The sequence below is a fragment of the Macrotis lagotis genome, chromosome X (genome assembly GCF_037893015.1).
Source record: "Macrotis lagotis isolate mMagLag1 chromosome X, bilby.v1.9.chrom.fasta, whole genome shotgun sequence".
In the NCBI taxonomy this organism is placed as follows: Eukaryota; Metazoa; Chordata; class Mammalia; order Peramelemorphia; family Peramelidae; genus Macrotis; species Macrotis lagotis.
This window is the reverse complement of record NC_133666.1, coordinates 592,224,818-592,233,728: the sequence shown is the minus strand read 5'-3', so window position 1 is coordinate 592,233,728 and position 8,911 is coordinate 592,224,818.

Genomic DNA, 8,911 nt, shown 5'->3' with positions numbered 1-8,911 from the left:
GATCTTTGTAGTGTTCCTAGTACATAGGAAGCACTTCATAAATATGTGGTGACTGACTGACTAATCCAGGTTCAGCCAATGACTGAAGGCTTGACCTTCGACGGAAGTCTTTTCATCCTTCTCCAAGAGATGTCTTTTTCTAGCTTTAGGTTGCTCTAATTCTCACTTCCTTTTATAAGGTCACAGAGGATTCAGAAAACAAAGTGGGGGGCAGAGGGAGTTGGTGGTCAAGTCTTCTCTAGAGATCTAGAGAAGATACTTGGTATAAACAATGGACCACTATCATCAGAATGATGCAACAAAGGGAAATCCCTTTTGCAAACTTTTAAAACATTGTGTAAACATCAGCTATTACCATCATTACATTTCGATCTCTTCAAACATATAAGCTGGGGCTTTTCTGAACCCAAAATTTACTCAAAGGATAGAACCTTCCTCCTGGAGGTCAGTTACCTACAGGCCAAGAAAGTTATCTGCTTCAATACTTGTTTGTGACAAGACAAAGGGAGAATCCAACTCTTCTCAATTCTAAGGCAAGCCCTTCTGTTTGTCACAATACCTCTCACAAACCAGTTACCAAAAGCAAATTGTTCAAAAGCCAGTCATAACAGAGTCTATTTAGCGGAAGGGTCTATTTAGCAGAAGGATCCCTTGTCATCCCCTTTGACACCAATCAGTTTGGCACAATATTAGATGATGGAGAAACCTCAAATACAATTTCCCTTCCACCACACTTTGGGTGTTCTTTACTCACAACTGCCTTTTGAGGTAGAAGACAAGTCAAGTCTAGGCTAACAACCCTAAAACAACATATTTCTAATGTTTTAATAAAAAGAAGTTTAAAATAATCTCCCATTTACTCTTTGACAAACTGATGAGGACTCTAATAAGGTCCTGAACTCCCCGGAGTTATATATAAAGGGAATCTAAAAGGAACTCTGATAACCTTTAGTGTGTTTGTAAGGAGGATCAGCAGAAAGGTAAAGGGCCCTTCTCTCGCCAAACAAAGAACGCTGAATCAAATGAATGAACTCAGGTCATTTACCCTAAAGAAACAACCTCAGAGAAGATGAGGTAGCAATTTCCAAATAGGTGAAGGACTATTAAGAAGAAAGGATTACTTTACTTCTATTGGTCTCAGGGGTCATAAGGAAAAACAAAATCATTTCAGTTCAAAATAAGATCTTCTAATTGGCATTGTCCAAAGATCCAATGAGTTGCTATAGGTGAAGAAGTTAGTTTCCCAGCACTGGAGGGTTTTGAGCAGAGAATAAATGAAGAGGATGCAGTGGAAGGAATTCTTAATCAGATAAGAATCTAAAGTCCAATCAGTCTCTGGGATTAAGAGCTGGAAAAGGACCCTATAAAGGCTGTCTAATACAAGGACCTCATTTGAGATTAAGGGATTTAGGGAATCCAGCCAGGAATGGCAGGACTGGGATTTGACTCCTCTGATCCTAAATCATTCTAAATTCCTTTGATTTCCAGAGACTAAAACTATCCCTCTACTTCCTGGCCATTTGCAAATCATCCCCTGAGGGCAGAGACTATTCTGCTTGCTAGTCTGGATGTACATCCTCAATCCTTAGTGGCAGGTGTGTAGTAAGAAAGCATTTGAAAGGTGATTTTTTTCATCCATTGAAATACACTATGATTCTATAACAGGAGATTACACTTGGAAGGATCCCAAGATGAGATCACATTATGACAGTCTTTTCAGTGCTCAGATCATCAAATTCCCCGAGGCGGAGTCCAAAAACAGACTTATTTTTTGTATATGTTTAAGCATGTGTTGCTACTGTATCACCGTGAATCTCCCTGGGTACAAAGTTTTCCTACCTTCCAAAATGTTAGCCCAGAAGTATATTTGGGAATAGTGTAAAGAAGACTAAGTGTCTTAATCTAATCATTATGAGGTACAAATCATAAGGAAGCACAGTCAAACAGGACGGTTCTGAAAGTAGATTTTTTTTTAAAGGAATCATTCATTATAAGTTAGATTCAAAATGTCATATAGAATTCTCTTTTTGGATTCCATTAGGTGTAGAGAAACTTTTTTGGGAGAGAAGGGGTAATTTAAGTCCAGAATTAAAAAAAAATAAAAATAAAAGATTAGAATTCAGCTGGATGAAGGAAAAACTTCCTAATTACTAGAACTGAGCAAAGCAGAAATGGAATCCCCTTCTTTGGAGGTCTTTCAGCCATCTGTCAGGGATCTCTTTGGGGATAACTGCCTCAAAAGCATCTGCAAGTTTTGGGCCCCTTCCCTTGCCCTGAGGGACGTCTACAATTAAGTGACAAAGAAAATTTTGTAATGACAGTCACAATAGCTAGCACTTATATGCTCTTTAAGGTTTGCAAAAAAAAAAAACAAAACGCTCTACAACTATTACCCGGCTTGATCCTCCTAAAAACCTTTGGGAGGTAGGTACTTTTGTTTTATCAGGAGCAATGCTTACATTCCAAGTTTAAGAGGAAACTACAAGACAGGGTCAGGAGGGATTAGATTCTAAAAGAAGCATGCCTAAGGCAATTCACTGGACCAGCCAAGGAGACCAGAAAAGGACAATAGAAGTCAATAGAATATTAACTGCTAGGGTGAGTCCTGACAGGGTCTGCCCTAAAGAAAGGCTAGGGGCAGAGACTGGTACCAAAGAAAGAGAATAGATTGAAAAATGACACCCAGCAATGTGTCAAGTTATTTCACATTATTCCATTCTGGCCAAAGTGACCTATTTCTTATTCCCCAAATGTGCCATCACATTTTCTCCGTCTCCATGTCTTTCCATACACTGCCTCCAGATGCCTTTCTGCTTAAAATTCTTGGCTCCCCTTCAAAGTTCAATTCACGCATCACTTTCAACCATCAGTTCCTTAGGTGTTAATTTATATATTCACCTGTCTTATTGCCCTGAAATGGTTTTGTCTGGGTATCCCCACTGTCTCAGTATATATTTAACACTTGTTGAATCAAAATAAACCCTTTCAGAGTTCACAACAAAAAATAATAGGATCAGGGCTCAGGTATCGGAAACCAACTTGAGAAACCATCCTGAGAAACCATCCAGTTCAACCCTCTCAAAGGTGTCAATGAAGAAAGTAAGGTCTAAGACAAGTCACCCTCAGGCTGCCAGCTGATAAAGTCAATAAGAGTACAGAAGAGTACAGTACGAGTCAAAAAGGCCAAGCTCATTGTGGCCGATGAGCAATAAAACCATGCCTACTCTTTCACCTAGCAATGCAGCTACTAGGTCTGTATTACAAAAAGGAAAAGGGGACTCGATGTACAAGGATTATTCATAGTAGTTCTTTCAGCAGCAAGGGATTGGAAATTGAAGGGATGCCTCTCTGCTAGGGAATGGCTGAACAAATTGTGTTAAGTGATTATGCTGGAATGCTGCTGTGCCATAAGAAATGACGAGCAGGATGCTCTCAAAAAATCCTGGAAAGACTAATATGAGCTGATGCAAAGTAAAATGTACTGTGTACAAAGTAACAGTAATATGATCAACTGTGAATGATTTAGCTTTTCTCAGCAATACTGGGATCCAAGACAATTCTGGAGGACTTGTGATGAATGCTATCCATCCCCAAAGAACTGATGGAGTCTGAATACAGATTGAACACACTTTTTTTAACTTGATTTTTCTTTTTTTTTATATGGGGGGGTTTACTATGTTTTCTTTTGTAAGAAATTTTTTTCATGACCACACATTTATAATCTATAGCAAACGGTTTGCTTTCTCAGTAGGGTGGGGAGGAAAGAAAGGAAAAACAATGTTAAAAACTGTTTTTACATGTAAGGGAGGAGAAAAAATAGCTAAAGAAAAAAAGGGGGGAAAAGGCCAAGTTCAAATCCAATCTTAGATCTTCAATAGACAGTCACTTAACCTGTTTGCCCCAGCTTCCTTAACTACAAAATAGAAAAAATAACAAAATCTACCTCCCCACCCAGAGGATCAAAAGATATATTCATAATGTACATTGTATTGTGTCTGGTAGATATTAAAGCCACACACACACACACACACACACACACATACACACACACACACACACATATATAAGTTTTTAAATAAACATTCTTTTACTTCCAAGGATCACATAGATATTAAGTAATAGAAGAGGGATTTGAACCCAAGTTCCTCTGATTTCCAGAGACGGTACTCTTTCCCCTGTACCTTCCTATATTTTCAAGAAAAAGTCCACTTCAAGAAAAGAACACATTTCCTTTCCTATTCAACCCTGAACACAGAGGCTGTGTAGGCTTAGAATGAGTATGCCAGTGGGTATGACTGCTATCTATGAGTCTTGTGGCAGAAGAAGACAGTTATCATTGGTTCTCCTTTATACAACATCCTAATTAATTTTCCTTAGGCACAGATCTGGCCATATCACACCTGTGATCAAGATCTCTTTGCTCCCTCTCATGAGTGAGGGAAGAGAATGATCAATTTCAAACTCCCCAATATATCAAGTATATCCTTAAATAAATAATCTGTCACCTAGTCCTCTCAAATACCTAGTAACTAAGGTTGGAAGATTATTTAATCCCTTAGTTAAAATTGAGTCAGGTGCTGAGATGAGGTTAATCAATAAATATTTATTAATCAGTTACTCTGAACCAGACTCTGCTCAGCATGGTATCACAAAGAAGGACAAAAGACAGATTTTATTCTCAAGAAGCTCTCCATCTAATGGGAGAGACAACATATAAACAACCTTTTACAAACAAGCTCTATATGGGATAAATTGGATATAATCAACAGAGGAAGGGCACCAAAATTAACGGAGAGTGGGAAAGGCTTCCTGTAGAACGTGAGATATTGGCTGAGTCTTGAAGAAGACAGGGAAGTCAGGAAGAGCAAGGAAGAGGGGTGAAAGTTCTAAAGAGTTAGGAAAAGTGGAATGGGAGGGGCAGGTTATAAAGGGCTTTAAAGGCCAAAGAGAGGATTTTATATTGATCCTAGAGGTGAGAGGGACACATTAAAAGTTGCTGAATATAAGGGTGACATGGTCAGACAAGTGCTTTAGGAGGATCACTTTGGCAGCTGGAGTGGAAGAAGCTATTGCAATAGGCCAAAAGTAAGGTATTTGGGGGGGGGGGGTGTTATAAAAGTGAGAGAGAGAGAGAGAGAGAGAGAGAGAGAGAGAGAGAGAGAGAGAGAGAGAGAGAAAGAGAGAGAGAGAGATTGAAAATCAAGGATGACACTTAGGTTTTGAGTCTGAAGGTCGGGTAGTAGTGTTCTGGACAGAAATAGGAAAATCTGGAAAGAGGGGAACTTGGGGGTGGAGGATGGGTAAATAAGTTCAGTTTTGAACATGTTGAATTTAAGATATCCAATAGACAATTGAAGATTCAAGACTCGAGGACAACAGAGAGGTTGAATAAGTAAAGATGAGAATCACCAGCATAGAAATAAATGAATCTCTAGGTGTTGATAAGTTCACCAAATGACATTGTATAGAAGAAGAGAAGAAGAGATCCAAAAAAAGAAACTGGAGGAGTCATCAAATAGGTAGGACTGGAACCAAGTGAGATTAGGCTCTAGAAAACTAGGGGAGAGTGCTAAGGAATAGGGTTCCATCGATACTCAACAGAATTCCTTCTGGAAAAGCTCTATGCAATACACTGTTATATCTAATTTCTCTAAGACAAGATAGCCTAGAGAAAACTGAGAATCATAGAATCATCACCTGGCTATGTTAGGGTCTAGATCCCAGAGAAACTCAATGTGGTTTTATAACTTTAAAAAAAAAAACTATTTTAAAATAAAAGGAAAACAAGCTGTTCCGAAGAATTGACTCATTCCTATGCTTGCTATAGCACTGGGGAACTCAATGTTTCTAATGGAAAAGGGGAGAGGGCAGTAGGAAGGACAAGAAATAACTAGCTATTTCTAAGATCATTCATTTCTTTGCCCATAAAACAATGAGGGGGGAATTTGAGAAATTAGGTCTGTAACTGGCTTTAGTTAGCTCATTTGCTAGTAATAAGCAAATACTAAAGTCAAGGTGTAGAAGGTTCAACAAATTGTCAGTGCAAGAAAACACCATGGTCAAAGGGGTTAACATCATCTTTGCCCATTCTCTCCTCCCCCCAAAAAGATTTAGTTTTCCACAAGAGAAATCAGAAAGAAAATAAGAAATCTGGTAAAGAAACAAAATGAATAGCCCCCAACTTACAAACAGCAACCCCATTTTGTGAATGCCCCTATTGTTAAAAAAAAAAACACACCAGGAAATGTGACTAAATAATAGTTGATATTTATACAACTTTTAAATTGGCCAAGTAATTTAATAAACATTAGAGCCCCATATAAGCAGTGAAGTAAGTGTTGACGGTATTATTATTGTTCTCATAGCTATGTACAAGAAAAACATAGGCTTAAATGAGTTGAACAGAGTCACTTAGCTATGGGTATTAGAAGCAAAATTTGAACTCAAGTCTTCCTGACTCAAAATACAACAATTTAAAGCCTTATATCATGCTATCACTGATAACAATACTTTTATTTACATAGAATTCTTCAGTTTACCAAAAGCTTTTCTTATAATAATGAAGAAGCTGTATTCTATGGAGGTTACGAGTTCATCAAGGTCACAAGGTAATATTAAGGTGTTAAGAGACCTGAACACCCAAGGTCACTTGGCTTCAAGTTCAAGGTTCTTTCCTCTACACAATGCTGCCTCTCTCCAAACTGGATTTCACTAATACAGTGAGAGATCATCTCTCACTGTTTCATTCCGAAAATGAACTCTCTCTCCTCTGCTCAATCAATGGGTCTCCTCCTCTCATCCCAAATAACTGGCCAGGACCCAAGTCTTTCCAGGCTCCCAGAAGACTAAAACCATATTCAACAAGTATAGAATGCTTTTCTTTTCCCAAGCCCACTAGCTCTGAAAAAAACTATGGGGAAGCAGTTCCTGTGTTGGACAGTCTCCCACACTAAGACTTCTTATTCCCATTGTTCCCTAGCCTCCCTCAAAAAAAAAAAAAGAAGGGAAATGCTTAAAACCAGGCCATGTGGCTTATTAAAGCAAGATGTATGTTTTCTATTTGCATCAGAGCATAAGGCTGGGTGAGAGAGGAAGGAGATGATGCAGGGGGAAAAAAAAATCCCTTATTGGTGCTAAAGGAACACATTTTTTATCTCTTTCACTTAATTGGCCAAACTGAACCAAATAAGAGTCTCCACCCCTTAAGAATCCCTTGGAAGAAATACAAACCACAGCAATACCAAAAAAGACCCCCTTTGGACACAGCAGATGGAAGGAAGATGCTTCTCCATGACGGCTTGGAAAGAAAGCTATGTAATTTCCTAGACGAGGTTAAAGGCTAAGTCTGTGGTCCTGAGGAAAGGTTAACAGTATTGAAAAATCTGGCCAAGAAACAGACTCCAATCCCTCCAAATACAAGTGTGACAACTAAAAATACCTACATAGAGAAAACCAGGGAATAAACCTGTTAAACTCAAACACTCTTCATCTACATATCTTTCTAACATGCAAAGAGAAGTTTAACTCTCAATCTAAACTTATAAAATTAGAAAAACAGAACTACCAAGGACATCACAACCAGAAGACAAGGTGGGAGGGAAGGGGGGGGGAGATAATTACTAGTTTGGTTTTTTTAATTGTTATTGTTTTGCACATCACCTTAATTTTCCAAATATTTTCTTTCTTCTTCTCCATCACAGGTCATTTTTTGTAACAAAGACTTTTTGAAAAGGAAAAAACCAGTTCAACTAAATTAACCAACAGATCTACAAGGTCTGATAGTAGTGTAAGGCCATTCTCCATACCTTTTCCAGGGTCCACTTGGCTTATTGGTCAATTAAATCAACAATATTATGCTAATTTTCTGTAGGTTCTAAGACCTCAAAATTCAGGAAACCAGTTGTCACTTAGAACAACCTCTAATCTAGAAAACCTTCAGAATAAGAGGTCTGCTTGGGTCAATGTAAAGCTAATTGGTTTTCAATGGCACTAATCAAAAAAAGCACCAGGAAGAACTATTCTATATGAGAATTTCAAGTATTGTAACCAATAATTCTGTTAGCTGTGGGAATGTGCAGTGTTTGGGGGGGGTACGAGAGAAAAAGAGGTTGGGGAGAGGGAGAAGGCAGGGAACAGAGAAGGGAGAGCAAATAAAAAGGCAAAAGGAAGAAAGAAGGAAGATGTCAAAGAAAAAAAAAACCTGGTTTTGTTGAGTAGTTGTGTTTTTTTGTACTTTACTTTCTGTGAAAATCAAGAAGCACATCACTGGGTTATCTCAGACCATAGTTCCAGAATAACTAAACTCTTTCTGCAAGTAAATATGCATAATAACATCATCCTATCTCTCCCTTCCAGAGTCTCCATCACAAAAGAACAAGCAAGGGGAAAAAAATAATACTCTCAATTCCAAGAAATTATTATCAAGGACTCAAACAATCTGCATCTAAATAAAACTAATTAGGGGACTAGTGCGCAATTCAAAGCCGGGGATTCCTGCAGGTCTCTATGTTAAAATGAGTGGTTTCCCCAAAGTTTCTCCCATCCTTTCCTACTCACTCCCATGACAGATGCAGTCTTCTTTCCGTTCCTAATTTCTGGAGGCTCCTCCAGGACTAGCCGGCACTGACAGACAGGCAGACACGATCAAGTCCAAACTTGTCAATTCAAAATATGCTAATCAGGCCTCGGACCAGCCCCTTTCTGGGTGACAGTCCCTACTAAGCTAGCTTTCATAAGCATTTCTTGATGGATTTTCCCCCAAAATTCATGTTAAGAGTTCAATAATTACGCTCCACAGTCAAGGAGGGGAGTTGTTTGTGGGCGACCTTTGGGGCCACAGAAGGATCGCCCATCACATCGATCCTTTGGGGGGAGGGGAAGAGCCCCTGGTGCATCAGACCACGAGTGCTCT